This window comes from Sus scrofa, chromosome 1 (genome assembly GCF_000003025.6).
Source record: "Sus scrofa isolate TJ Tabasco breed Duroc chromosome 1, Sscrofa11.1, whole genome shotgun sequence".
Lineage (NCBI taxonomy): Eukaryota > Metazoa > Chordata > Mammalia > Artiodactyla > Suidae > Sus > Sus scrofa.
In genome coordinates, this window is record NC_010443.5 from 26,959,242 (window position 1) to 26,974,058 (window position 14,817).

The 14,817-nt window shown below is 43.5% G+C and overlaps 1 long non-coding RNA gene across 1 annotated transcript; it reads left to right on the forward strand.

Annotated features, from left to right (window-relative positions):
* On the forward strand, positions 7,445-14,512 carry LOC102167333. Its single transcript, XR_002342679.1, has 2 exons — positions 7,445-7,879; positions 13,041-14,512. It is a non-coding gene; the product is annotated as an uncharacterized LOC102167333 (long non-coding RNA).

The window sequence follows — 14,817 nt, forward strand, 5'->3', positions numbered from 1 at the left end:
TTATTTACAGTGTATCTTTTCAGGTTCACCTTGCTTGGAGCTCTCTTTGATTCCTGGACCTAGATGTCTGTTTCCTTTCCCAGGTTCAGGAAGCTTTTGGCTTTTATGTCTTCAAATAATTCTCTGCCCCTTTCTCTGTCTATTCTCCTTCCAAGACTCCTACAGTGTGGACATTAAGATGCCTGATGTTGTCCAAGAGGCCTCTTAAACTGTCTTCACTTTTTGTTAATTCTTTTTTTCTTTTTTCTATCCAGGTTGGGTGGTTTCCTCTCCTCTTTCAGTTCACTAATCGGTTCCTCTGTATCATCTAATCTACCATTGACTTCTTCTAATGTATTTTTCGATGGTTGTATTCTTCAACTCTGTTCGGTTCTTCTTTATATTTTCTCTTTGTTAAACTTCTCACTATGTTCATCCTTTCTTCTCCTGGGGTTTCGAGCATCTTTAGGACCATTACCTTGAACTTTTTATCGTGTGGATTGCTTACCTCCACTTAGTTCTTTTGGGGTTTTGTCTTGTTTTTTCCTTTGGAACTTATTCTTCTGTCTCTTCATTTTGCCTAATTCTCGTGTTTATTTCTATGTATTAGGTAGGTCGGTTATATTTCCTGATCTTAGAGAGTTGACGTTATATAGAAGACATCCTACAGGGCCCAGCAGCACACATCCCTCTGGTCACGAGAGCTACATGGTCCAGGGAAGTCTCTGATGGCTGCATGGGCTCTCTTGTTGTGGTGAGGCCATCTACCATGGGCATGAATATTAACTGCCAATCTCTGCTTCATACAGTAGCTTCTGGCTCACTGTGGGCTGAGGGGTCCAACCACAGCTGACTGCAGGACCCAGGGGGCCCTAGGGCTGGTGCCAGCTGCTGGTGGGCAGAGCCAGGTCTCCACATGGTCGGCTACTTGGTTCTGTAGATCATGGGACTGGTGTTGGCCCACTGGTGGGCAGATAAGCCCCAGTGCTAATAGCCTGGAGGGAGGACTCCAAAGTGGTAATTAAACTGGGACCAGTTCCTTATGGTAGAGTGAGCTCCCAGAAATGCCTGTCACCAGCGTCTGTGTCCCCACTGGGAGTCCTAGTTGCCTCTTGCCTTTCTGGGAGGCTTCCCGAGATTGGCCATTTAGTCTGCCCCAGGCTCCTTTCAGATTACTCTGTGCTGGATCTCAGAGTATGTGAGATTTTTCACGTGCTCTTTAAGAACAGCGCCTCAGTTTCCCACATCCCTCTGGTTCTCCTGTATACAGGTCTTCAAAAGTCAGACATCTCTGGGGGCTCATCTTTCTAGTACAGGATCTCTGGGCTGGGGAGCCCAGTATGGGGCTCAGACTGCTAGCTCCTTGGGGAGAGCCTCTGCAATTCTGATTATCTTCCTGTTTGTGGGTTGCCCACCTGAGGGTGTGGGTTTTCGTCTCTGCCCCTGCTGCCTGTCTTGTTGTGGTTCCTTCTTTATGTCTAGTTGTGGAACATCTTTTCTGCCAGTCTTTAGGTTGTCTTCACAGTTGTTCTGTGAATATGTGTAATATTTTTGTGCCCATGGAAGGAGATGAGTTCAGGGTCTTCCTATTCTGCCACCTTGGCCACACCCCCATTTTTGTGCCTTTTAAAAAACAAACAAACAACAAGATGAGTTCAGGGTCTTCCTATTCTGCCACCTTGGCCACACCCCCATTTTTGTGCCTTTTAAAAAACAAAAAAACAAACAAACAATTTTGATTGGGAATTTTATCAAAAATGGATTACAAATAATGGTGACCTGGAAATTCATCCATTTTGTTCTGGTCTCAAAGTGCTATCCTATTAGTCTCTATAATATGTTATTGCTTTCTAAGTTTTGATTAACCATTTTATTGTTTTCACTTGTTATAGTAAAATATAAATGTATAAAGCTCTTATTATTGAATTTTCTGGGGGAAAAATAGCTGTTTAATGAGATGTTGAAACTCATTGATTCCCAACCCCTTTAACCCACTGCTTCATTGAAATTAATATTTTGTACAACATTTGTAAATACATAGGTTTCTCAAGGCCTAATGAGCACAGTATAGCAGAAAAGACTTTTCACAGTATGATTATGATGCTAGAGGATCAACCCTCTCTTGTGATTCTTTCCTCCTCTAAGCCCTTATTTTCTCAAATCTTATCTCCTCTAAGACATCTCCAAATACTCAACCCAGTACCAAGTTCTTCAAGTTTATATGAGAGATTCTACTATAATTAGTGTTACCATGCTACAACATAGCACTTAAGACTATTTTTATGAATTCTGTTTCATGGGGTTAATTTTTCTCCACAAAATGCCTATAAACTCCATAGAGACAGCAAACCTGTCCTATGGGTGTTTGTTACACCTGCTTCTGGGGAGCCCATTAGTGGTGATGGTGCAAATAACTGAGGAGAAAATCATTTAGAACTATGCAAATGTAGGAGTTAGAGCTTGCCGAATTCCACTCTCAGCCCACAGAAACCACTTTCCTTACAAGTGTAGACATGTCAGTCTTTTTCTGGACTATTTCCAACTTTAAAAATAAGAATTATTTTTCCCTCATCTTAGTCTTCTCTCCCCTTCTCTTGGCACCAACCCCCCTTTCTCCACCATCCAACTGAAAAAAGCCTACCAACCTGAGTTGGCCTAGAATTTACACCACAGAACTATTTACCAGGAAATGAATTCTGGTGCTAAAAAGGTAAATAGATCCAACACTGAGAGCACCTTTGGGTTTGACTGCCAAAAGCCTCTGTTGGGGGGCCTTCTTTTTTACCAAGTAAAGAAACCATACATGGCACCTGATGATAAGGTCAATTTCCTACCATTCCCTGAACCTACAAAAATATTCAACAAAAAATATTTAAATATATATATATGTATATATATTTAAAAAAAAAAAAAAAAAACAGAAACAAAAAGAGGATGTTTCTCTCTCTCTCTCAAGACAGGGAAACTAGAACCCTCCTAAATGAGGCCCACCATGACTGTTCTGTAAATTGAAGAGTCTCAGGTAGCACCAAATACCTCCAGAGAAACCCTGCCTGGGCCTCTCTGAACAAATGGTTCTCTCCTGTTACTTGATGAGCCTGAAAGCCTTTATTCCTGCTTGAAATAGGAGTGGTAGGTCTATGACTAACTGCAAAAGTAAATTAACTTTATTTACCAGGCAGAATTAATCAGTTCTATCACATTTTTCTGTTGCTTGGTGTTTTGCCAATGCCAATTCCATTTGCAATAATGTCCTTTCCAAGACTCAAACAATCTGTGTGTTTTATCTGATCTACTTCCCCCAATCTGTGGGTTTCAATCTCTGTGAGCTGAATTTCCTATGAATTGAGGAAGTTGAGAGGTTGCAATGAGCCAGAACAGTTGGCATAATGTGTCAGAGGACAGAGAAATGCAACCATCGAACATATATTGGGCACTGACTTTGCACAAGGTGCTGTGTTGTTCGACAGGAAGGTGAATAAGATACAAGTCCTGTGCTTAAAGAAGTCACGATCTACTTGTGGGAAACACGCGCGTGTGCATGAACACACACACACACAAACACTCCCCCTGAATACCAGAGTGTGCCAAGTGATTCGATTTTAAACATCCCGAGAGAAAAGAAAGAATATATTCTAACCAAGGGTATTAGGAAATTCACACATAAGTTGACACTTCGGATATAAGACAGAGAGTTTCAAAAGGCAAAGAAGATGTGTAGGTTACACAAAAGAAAAATGGCAACTGGTGAGGTTGGTTTTAGATTAAAAAATTATTTTGACTTTCATACCATCAAGTTTTGGTAGTAATAACAAAACTTTAATTGGGGCAGTTCAATGTGTATTCCTATACATCGGAATGGCAGACAATCTATTGTTAACAGGACTTCCCATGCCGTATTTGTTTATTCCGTTAGTTACCATTATGTAAAGATTTGAGTTTGGATCAAGGAGTGTGTGCCCAGAAACCAGGCATGACCTTTATCCCTGATCTAGTGAGCTACACAACCATAAATACAGTTTAGACTGAGAGACCTCAGTGACTTATGTAAGCCCAAGTTCTCATTTTACACACTGGTAAATGATAAGCCAGCAATGAATTTGCCCCAGAACCCATGTCTGCTGATACTTATGCTAAGATACCTTCCCCTGTGACCGCACTGAAATTCAGCTCCTGTGCAGGCTCTTGGGAGGCAGGGAATACTCCCCTTTTATTTGTTTCACATTTTGCTGGGAATGGGAGGGAATGACAGGAAGTTGATAGTGTCCTCTGGCCCTGGGGATGGGCCCTTTGGCTGAGTAATAAGGTCACTGTTCTCTGGGAGCAAGACAACTTAGGATCCCCCAGGCTTTTCTAGGACACTGCACTTCCCTCTCCTCCCTCACAGCCACACGGCCCTTCCCTCCCTAGATCAGCAATGGCCACTTCAGACCTTCTGGATTTTCCTCCCACTTCCTCCCAGGCCATCTCACAGTCGTAGTAACACCTGGGTAGCATCAGGGAGCCCACTAACATGGAAACCCATGAGGGCCAGATATTGTTTCTTTAGTTGATCTCTGAGCCATGCTTGGCACACAGACATCCTCAGTATCTTCTGAACCAACAGCAATATTTTTTTCTTCCTGCCATTCATTTGGACATTTTCACTCATCGATGTGGCTACTGATAGGGATGGAGAAGACACAGGTATTTTTAGACATCCTAATAAAGGACCACAGATAACGAGGGAAATTTGGGGGACATTGGGAGATCGCTGTAAGTAAACAAATTGCTCAAAAAAGCCGTTGGAACAAGGCAGCTTTGCTTCATTAGTGGAGCCTTGAGAATTGCCTCAAGTCATTGGGAGGGGGATGGGATTAGGCCTGCATTCATATTCAGACCAAGGGACCACCCTTCTATGGATTTGAATACACACCTTACCAGATACTAAGGAGGAGCTGCTACTCCGAGGAAGGAAGAGCAGGCTTTTCCAACCCCCACTCCCTGTGGATGATAAAACTGCAGCCCACCAGATCCTCAGGGCAGAGCTTCCTTGCCTGCCCCCTTGCATCTCTCACAAGCGTCCTCTCTTAATAAATCTATTTCTTTTCTTTTCTTTTTTTTTTTTTTTTTTGTCTTTTTGCTATTTCTTGGGCCGCTCCCATGGCATATGGAGGTTCCCAGGCTAGGGGTCGAATCAGAGCTGTAGCCACCGGCCTACGCCAGAGCCATAGCAATGCAGGATCCGAGCCGCGTCTGCAACCTACACCACAGCTCAGGGCAACGCCGGATCATTAACCCGCTGAGCAAGGGCAGGGATCGAACCCGCAACCTCATGGTTCCTGGTCGGATTGGTTAACCACTGCGCCACGACGGGAACTCCTATTTCTTGCCTACCACTTTGTCTTTTGCTGAATTCCTTCTCCACGGAGACAAGAACTTGAACCTCGGTGAGTCCAGACACAGGGCGAGGGATTCTAACTTAAAACCTTGGGTTCAGGTTTAGGCTGGGTTTGAATCCCAATCTGGGTTCTGGCTGGGTTCAGGCCATTAATACTGTCACTTTCCCTACCACGGTGTACTCTTTCTTTCTGGCCACTTCCTTTAGTCCCTGGGCAATTGCGAGGGAACCAGGCTGACTCTCCCACCACCCTTACCAGGATGAACTGTTGTCCAGGGAAGATTTTTCAGAACTCCATTTAAACATGTAGTCGTGTCTTTTTTCTAATCATTCTGACAATATTAACCTTTCTTTCTTTTTTTGAAAACTCTGCAGAGAAGGGACAATAACTTTAATAATTTTTTTGCCTATCCCAATGTTTATATGACAAAAATGAATAGCAGAGAGCAAAGCACAGTTGACAAGGTTAAAAGCTCTTGAGAAATAAGTTATCATCGGTCACTCCTACAATAGCACAAAGTGTAACTTCTAAATTTTGTTTTTCTTTTTAGGGCTGCTCCTGCAACAAATGGAAGGTCCCAGACTAGGGGTCGTATTGGAGCTGTAGCTGCCAGCCTACACACCTATAGCAACATGGGATCCAAGCCGCATCTGTGACCCACACCACAGCTTTCAGCAACACCAGATCCTTAACCCACTGAGCAAGGGCAGGGATCGAACCCTCATCCTCAGGGACACTATATCAGGTTCTTAACCTACTGAGCTGCAACGGTAACTCCTCTAAAATATTTTTAAATATATAAAGTATACATTAAGAGTATTATATTTTAGGAGTTCCTGTTGTGGCACAGCAGAAACAAATCCTATTAGGAACGATGAGGTTGTGGGTTCCGTTCCTGACCTCTCTCAGTGGGTTGAGGATCTGGCATTGCCATGAGCTCTGGTGTGGGTCAAAGATGTGGCTCGGATCTGGCATTGCTCTGGCTCTGGCGTGGGCTGGCAGCAACAGCTCTGATTAGACCCCTAACCTGGGAACCTCCATATGCAGTGATATGGCACTAAAAAAAAAAAAAAGTGTTATATATTTTAAATTTTATATAAAATTTTTTTAGATGCACTCTTGGCATGCATAAGTTCCCAGGCCAGGTATCGAAGCCATGCCACTGCAGTGACTCGAGCTGCTGTAGTGACAATGTCAGACCTTAACCTGCTGAGCCACAAGGGAACTCCTTCAGATAAATATTTTTAAAGTACATTTCTTTAAAAAAAAAAAAACATTTCCAGAGAATATCTCCCTCTAACACTAACCTATCCTGATAGGTAAATCTCTTCAATCATTTTCTTCAGTGGTCCAAAACAGAGTGTGGCCTCACCTTGATATTCCAAGGGAGATGCTCACAGGTCTGTTATTTCAAGGCATCCTATACGGCTTTTAACTTTTTTTAATCATCACTTATTGGCTGGAAATTGAATGTCTATTTCACTTTCATTGTCCTTTATTTCCTCCTGAGAGCCTCAACAAATTGTGTGGGCACTAAGACTTCTCTCAGAAATGATCACAGTGTTTAAAAGCATACTTTTCAGGACAGGGCTGCTAGACATATTGAGAAGGTAGAATATCAATAAATCAAGTCTCCCTTCACCTTCAAAGACGTATAGAAATCAAAACCACTGTGGGCATCATTGTGGATCTAAACCAAACCTGTTCATGCAAGTATTTATTTGTTCAGCATATTTTTCTCAAGTGCCTGCTATACGCCACGCCCTGTCCTGGATGCTGAGATGGAGCAGATCGAATCCACACCCTCATGACTCTTCCTCTTTTCCTGGTATGTACATGCAGCGGGGTGGGGTGGAGTAGAGACAAACTTTTCGGACTGTTTGGAGAAATGAAGAGATTTTAATAGGACAGAAACACAAAATTTTTTTTCAGGGCTGCGCCCATGGCACATGGAAGTTCCCAGCCTAGGGGTCAAATCAGAGCTGTAGCTGCCGGCCTACACCACAGCCAGAGCAACACAGGATCCAACCCGGGTCTACGACCTACACCACAGCGCATGGCAATGCCGGAGCCTTAACCCACTGAATGAAGCCAGGGATCACACCCACATCACCATGGATACTAGTCGTGTTTATTTCCTCTGAGCTGCAACAAGAACTCCCCAGAAACACAATTTTCCATTGAGTACCAGCTATCTTTTCTCTTTCAAAAGCAGTTCCTTGGACCTTCTACCACGTAACTCTTCCTGTCTCTCTCCTCTTTCCTCCCCTCTCCCTTTTGCAAGGTACAACTCACTGATTTTTTATACACACAGGTTGTACAACAGAATATCTCCATCTCTCCCCCGAAGCTCTTCCGCCCGCCCACTTCCATTTCTATCTCCTCCCTTTCCGGCCTCAGAAGAGGTGCCCTCGACGGATGAGGGGATGAGGGAACTCCAGCTCCTCGGAGACGTTGCTCCTGTGTTTCTGTCACCACCTCCTGCCCACCCACCCAGCATGAGCAACCTGCGGGACTACGTGAGTCTTCTCAGGATTTTAAGAAATGCTTCTTTATCTATCAGAAGCATATCTTTCTCCTTCCTGTCACAGTTGGTCAAACTGTGACTATTTATCAGTCTCTTTCATTGGAAGACTCCTCTTCTTCCAACGAACTCCCCCCGCCCCGTAGCCTCCAGTTTCTGTCTTTGGCCTCCTATCAGTCTCTGCACCTTCCCGAGATCATCTCATTCTCATCACAGGCTCCGTGTTAAAGATTCAACACTGAGGGGCTGAGATTGCACACGGAGGTATACCCAGTGATTGGCCAAGGGGCACCTGCTGTATAGCACAGAGATCTCTAGCCAATACACTACTCTAGGATGATCCATGTGGGAAAAGAATCTGAAAGAGAAAGTTCCCGTTGTGATTCAGCAGGTTAAGAACCCCCCCGACTAGGATCCGTGAAGATTGGGGTTCAATCCCTGGCCTCTTCAGTAGGTTAAGGATCCGGTGTTGCCACCAGCTTCAGTGTAGGTCATGGATGCGACTCAGATCCTGTGCTGCTGTGGCTGTGGTGTAGGCCAGCAGCTGCAGCTCCAATTTGAGTCCTAGCCTGGGAACTTCCGTATGCTGCGAGTTACGCCCTAAAATGACTAAAAAAAAGAAACCAACAAAAAACAAACAAACAAACAAACAAAAAACCGAAAGAGAATGGATGTGTGTACATGGATAACGGAATCACTTAGTTGTACAGCAGAAACGATCACACATTGTAAATCAATTATACCTCAATAAAACCTTAAAAAATGGGGAAAAAAGATTCAATACTGTAACCCTGGTATCTTGACCTGCATATACTGCAGACCCACCCCACTTGAACTCTTTAAATTCAGCATGCTAAAAATGGACTCATCTTCTCCCCTGCTGCATGGGCGCTACCTCTCATACTTTTCCATGTTGCTGAGGGCCAGCGCCATCCTCCCCTGACGCCCAAACCAAAAGCGGAAGCTCTGAGTGGCCTTATTGCTCAATACTTGCTGGAGAACTCAGGGAATCTGCAGCACCTCAGGGAATCTCACTGGCCTCCACCACTTCCTTTCTGTTAATCTGGTTGTTCTATCCCACTGTCTCCACTTTGTTTCTTGTCATTTCTGAGGCACACTGTGCTTGGTTCTCAGCCCTGTGTAACACAAATTCAAGTGTTCAAGATATGTAATTGGCATTCCCGTCATGGCTCAGCGGAAAAGAATCTGACTAGCATCCATGAAGACGCAGGTTCAATCCCTGGTCTTGCTCAGTGGGTTAAGGATTCGGCATTGCCGTGAGCTGTGGTGTAGGTCATAGACACAGCTCGGATCTGGTGTTGCTGTGGTGGTGGTATAGGTCAGCAGCTACAGCTCCCATTTGACCCCTAGCCTAGGAACCTCCATAGGCTGGGGGTGTGGCCCTGAAGAAAAGAAAAAAAAAAGATATGTAACTTCCTCCATTGTCTATCACTAAACTTAATTTCAATCCACGTCAATTCTAGGTAGCCTCAATTATTTCAGCTCACCGTCCTTGCCCCATAAAAGAAATGTGTGCAGAAGGGAGTGATGCTCCCGGGAGCATTGGGAACATGTGGTCTCTCAGTATACCACGGAGAATGTCGAGAAATTCTTGGTACTGTCCTACCTGTCTACTCTTCCAGCCACTTCTAGCCTGGACTCTCCTCGGGAACCAAACCTCAAGTGCTGTGCACTCTTGGCTCACCCCTGTCTCTCCAGGGCCACAGTCATGTATCCATCCCACCTTGAGGACTCAGCCTGGGGGAGGGTAAGGCAGAGGTGGTCAGAGAGCACAGCTCCCGCCTGAGAGACCCAACATCCTTTCAACTCTCTTTCTTCCTTAAACTAAGGATTCTTAACCACTCCCGTGTCAGAAGACTGCTTTGATCATCACACGTTGGTCTAAACTAATGTTTGTGAATGCGCTTCATGTCATGATTTAAACAATTGAAAGATTTAGATTTAAACGATTGAAAGTCAAGAGCTTTCAAAGTTCAGCTGTAGCGTTCTTGCCTTGAGACGCTGCATGGCACTAACAATGGCGGAAGAGCAGCAGGTACAAGGAGAAAGAAAAGCAGGGAATAAAACGGCCTCTAATATCTCCCCACACAATTCCATTGCACTGAGTGCTGAGTTTTGTGTCTCCAGAAGCTCTAAGCTCTTTGCCCAAAGACCAGTCCTGCTATCTTACTTCCTCTTAACCAGGAGTCTCCCAAGAAGAGGTATCCTTAACCCCTCCTCTATTTCACTCTGTACATTTCCTCCTTCACCTCCTTTCTCAAATATCACCTCCTCATCTCCATTTCAAGAGCCACAGTCTTAGATCAACCATTCTGCCAAGAAGGAGTCCTAACTGCCTCCCATCTGCCTCCTCAAACCTCCCCATCCTGCGACAGTGAGCAAACTGAAATTTCCAACCACAAGTCTCATCAAGTTCGCTCCCTACTTGAATCAGTTGCTGGCCCCATCACCTTCAGCACAAGTTTGGAATTCTTCAACACAGCACAAAAGGCTCTTCAGTGGCTCCTTCTGTGCACACTCTAACTGGGGTGCATAGCTGTTCCCAGTGGGGTGTCTAATAGTGTCCTCTCTGTATTTTTCACATCCCATTCCTTCTTCTTAGTAAGTGCACACCCTCTCCCCACTACCTGCCTCAGCACCCCACCACCCCTGCTTCATTCTGAACTCAGCAGAGAAGACACTAAAAATGATAAGGGATGTTTTCAAAAGCAACCTTGGAGAGAATAGTCAAAAGGAACCAGTTTTCTTTAGTCCACCCGAAAGTGCCAGAATAATAATTGTTTGCCTGCATCTGGTTTTATTCCCAGTATTTCTCCATTTCCTTACCTTAAAGATGCCTGCCTTTCTTACTGCTTCCTGGATGGGATGACATAACCTATGTTTGGCTTCTGAGCTTCATATACTCAGGTCCTGAGACTGGAAGCAATGCCAGGAAACATGCATCATCTTAGACGGTTTGAGCTTGGAGCGCTCCACCTGTTGGGAGGTTTGGAAATTCCAAATCAGTCAGGAGAACCTGAGGCTTCCCTCAGTGAAGCTCAGGGGTGGAGCATCAGACCCTAGGATTCCTGTGACCAGAAAGGTGCAGGTGCAGAAATCTGTGTAGTGGGTGTAGGGAGCAACCTGAAACTGCTGTTCCCCCCCGGGCCCAGCATGGCATGAGTAGGGGGTACAGAAAGGCAAGAAAGGATTTCCTGCTTCCAGGATGCTGTGGGAGTAGGGCATGTTTTCTCTGTGCATGAAGAAAAATGAGAAGGGGACAGCATTAAAGGAAATTGGTGACACCCTAAATTGACTGAATTTACTCAAAGGAATGGGGCATTTTGCAGTGAAATCTGTTTCAGTTACAGATAAGCTTCCTGCTTGCTTGTTGTAGACTGAGGTTCCTATTTACCCCTCCCCCTCCTCCACATCTAAACCAAGAAGCACTTTTTCACAAGCTTTGGGCTTTGGGAGGGACAAAGTATGAGTAATCTGAACTAGTCATTGGTTTTCACTTAAGATGAGGCAAGACGAAATGGGTTTAAAAGGAAGGTAGGAAGGATTTCAGTTGGAGGAGAGGGATTTTTCTGGAATAGAACAATATCAGAAAAAGGACATGATTATGTCATTCTTAAAAGAAACGTTGGCACTTAGTCTCTCTGAAGTTGTAGTTGAGGTTTTGGCTTATGATGATTTAAAACTAATAAGTCCAGCCAGTAAACAATGTGTAATTTGCCTGCGAGAAAGAAGCTTGGGCCAAGCCCACCCTGGGTCACCCCCATCCGCATCCCGACTCAGCCTGTTCCAAGAAAGACTAATGTAAGGGCCAACTTCTGACTCATGCACAGCAGCCCCTCCAGTGCGTGAGCCGCTGGATGCAAATGACACAGGGTTCCCTGCAAGTTCGTGTACATATCTGAGTAACAGGACTTTCTTTCCTAGTGAGGGGGAGGTATGTAGTCTTGACTCTTCTTGTATTCAACCCAAGAAAAGAATTTAGGCTTTTCTCAAAATTTAAACTCTTCTGTTTCTGAAAATATAATATAATATAATATAATATAATATAATATAATATAATATAAGTAATTATTATTTTGATGATTAAACGTCTTACCTGGGTATTAAGTACTTAGAGTTCCCCTTGTGGCTCAGTGGGTTACAACTCTACTAGGATCCATGAGGACACCAGTTCGATCCCTGGCCTCATTCAGTGGGTTAGGGATCTGGCATTGCCTCGATCTGTGGGGTAGCTCACAGACCTGGCTCGGATTTGGCATTCCTGTTGCTGTGCCAGCAGCTGCAACTCCAGTTTGACCCCTAGCCTGGGAAATTCCATGTGCCATAGGTGTGGCCCTGAAAAACAAAACAAATAAAGAATAAAACTAACAACAACAAAAAATCTTACACAAACATTCCAGAGAGGCAAGGCTGGTGAAAAAATTCTTTATCAGTTCAGTTCCCTAAGCCTCTGTTGGACAGCACAGAATAAAAACAGTCCTGTTTTTTAACTTTCCAGGTAAGTTAGATTGCAATGCTTTTATTATAGAACGGTGACAGTCTTTACTGGGAGTGGTGCCATGCTTCACACAGAATCGCATCTTGTTTTATTTTATTTTTTTGTCTTTTGTCTTTTTAGGGCTGCACACAAGGCATATGGAGGTTCCCAGGCTAGGGGTCTAATCAGAGCTGTAGCTGCCGGCCTACACCACAGCACATGGCAATGCCGGATCCTTAACCCACTGAGCAAGGCCAGGGATCAAACCCTCAACCTCATGGTTCCTAGTTGGATTCATTAACCACTGAGCCACGACAGGAACTCCCCACATCTTGTTTTAAATAAATCCAAATTCTCTTGGACTTCCCGTGTGGCTCACAACAAATCCAAATTCCCTCCTATCCATTAAAGAAAGCAAGGTGAAATGATCACTGTTTTAACTGCTAAGTTGTAGAAAGTTAAAGACTAAATAGAGTTATAAGATGCAGAGAGTAGGGAGAAAAGTCCTAAGAATGTCTTCACACATGCGCCTGCACAAACACACAGATTTTTATAAGGGGTGGTGTTTACCAGGGGGGCAGTATTTATAGCTCTGAGTAATTTATAGCTTTTAAATGTAATGGTATCATGCAAATAACATTTTTTTCTTTCCAAGCAGTGAGCTCATGAATAAACCTGAAAAGGATGCGAGGCTGGAGATGGGAAGAGGTGGCTGAGAATGAATCAGCGGGCCTGGCTTTTTCCAGCACTTGTCACTACAACCCTGGGATTAGTTCACCACTCAGCATGAGGACTCGGGGCTGGACCATGTGTGACGTGACACTGAACAATTCCCATCCGAGGCAACAGAGCAGGAATGCTGCCTGGCCCACCGTGCAACAAAAATGTATGAAATGGCATTAGCAGAAAAACAAGATTTCTGGGTCTTATCACAGAAAGGCTTTTTTCCCCTCCTAGATGAATGTTCACCTCTAATTGAACAACTGTAACTCCCTTTATTTCTACCTGAAAGTGGCTTTTACAACTCATAATTAGGGGCAGGATCTTTATAATCCCATCATGATGGAATGTCTTTTTAGCGCCTGATTGCTGTTCATTTACAGGATATTTTTTTTTTTCCGGTGATTAATTGGACCACAATCCATTTACATGTCCTGAACATGCATTTTAAGTCTATACAGAAAGAACTCCGTTTACCCACTTTCTAAAACACGTTCTAGAAGGCTGGCATCCACCATCCTTATAAACCTAACACTACATGAGACCTGATTTATACTCGAGAGGGAAATCACAGCAGGGAACATAGCTAAAACCCAATCAGGCATTCTCTAAACTAATATACGTTGTTTTTAAGAGAGAAAGAAATTACACAGTATCATAATTTCCAAAAGTTGACACCTCTTCATTAAAACAGATAGAGTAGAAAAGTTCTACAAGAGCTCAAATTTCGAGTTTTCCCCAAGAGAACAGTGGGTTTCAGGGAGGTGGGGATTATATTATGATTATATTTATATTATATTATATTATGATTATACTTCTGATTATCTTCACAGTCGGGCTGGAGGTGTGGGGAGGCTTATGGGTTAATTTGCTTAAAATTCCTGACTGATTGTATGGGGAGACCATTATCTATCCTCCTCACAGGCTGTTAGATTTGGAAGACCGTAAATGCTACGGATCCTGCAATTCATTTAACAGCTACGCGTCTTAGCTCTTTCCTGTGCTAAGCTCAGGTGGAAAATTATCAAATGATACAAAATAGCAATATAAACATCTTTTTCCATCTAAATAGATATTTGAGTTTTGTATACTCTGCTTTTTTTAGATTGCTGTGGACTTTCACAACAGGCTTAGATCAGCCTTCCATATGGAATTAGCCTTATGTTCCACACAAAGATTTTATAATGTCTTTTCATTCAATTCTTATGCATATGGACACTAACCAGGCAAATTAGTCCTGAGGCTAACCTGGTACTATTGAACCTTAGCTCTCTAGTTTTCCTTCACAGTTACTCTCAGGCACCCCACAAACTCCTCCAATCTCTGGATAATTTCAGGGCTCCAGGAGCCTTTAAAAAATAGGTTGATAACCTAGCAGGACTTCCAACTGTCAAATCCTTCAAATTTCTTCTAGAATACAGACACAAAGGCATGCTCTTGAATTGGACACATTTCAAAATTCCCAAGAAAAGAAATAATGGTATTAGCTCAATGTTATGATTTTCCTCAAGTACAAAAGATCAGTAAGTCAGTAAGTCTTCTAAAATTTGTAGAACTGTAGACAAAAGTTATCTTAATAATTGCCTACCACATACACACACACACATATGTATGTATATGTATTGAGACTCAGATTAAGTGATTTATCTATCCAAAATCTCTCAGCCAGTCAAGAACTCAGATCTCCATTCTGAAGAGTTGAGCTCTTTCTACAG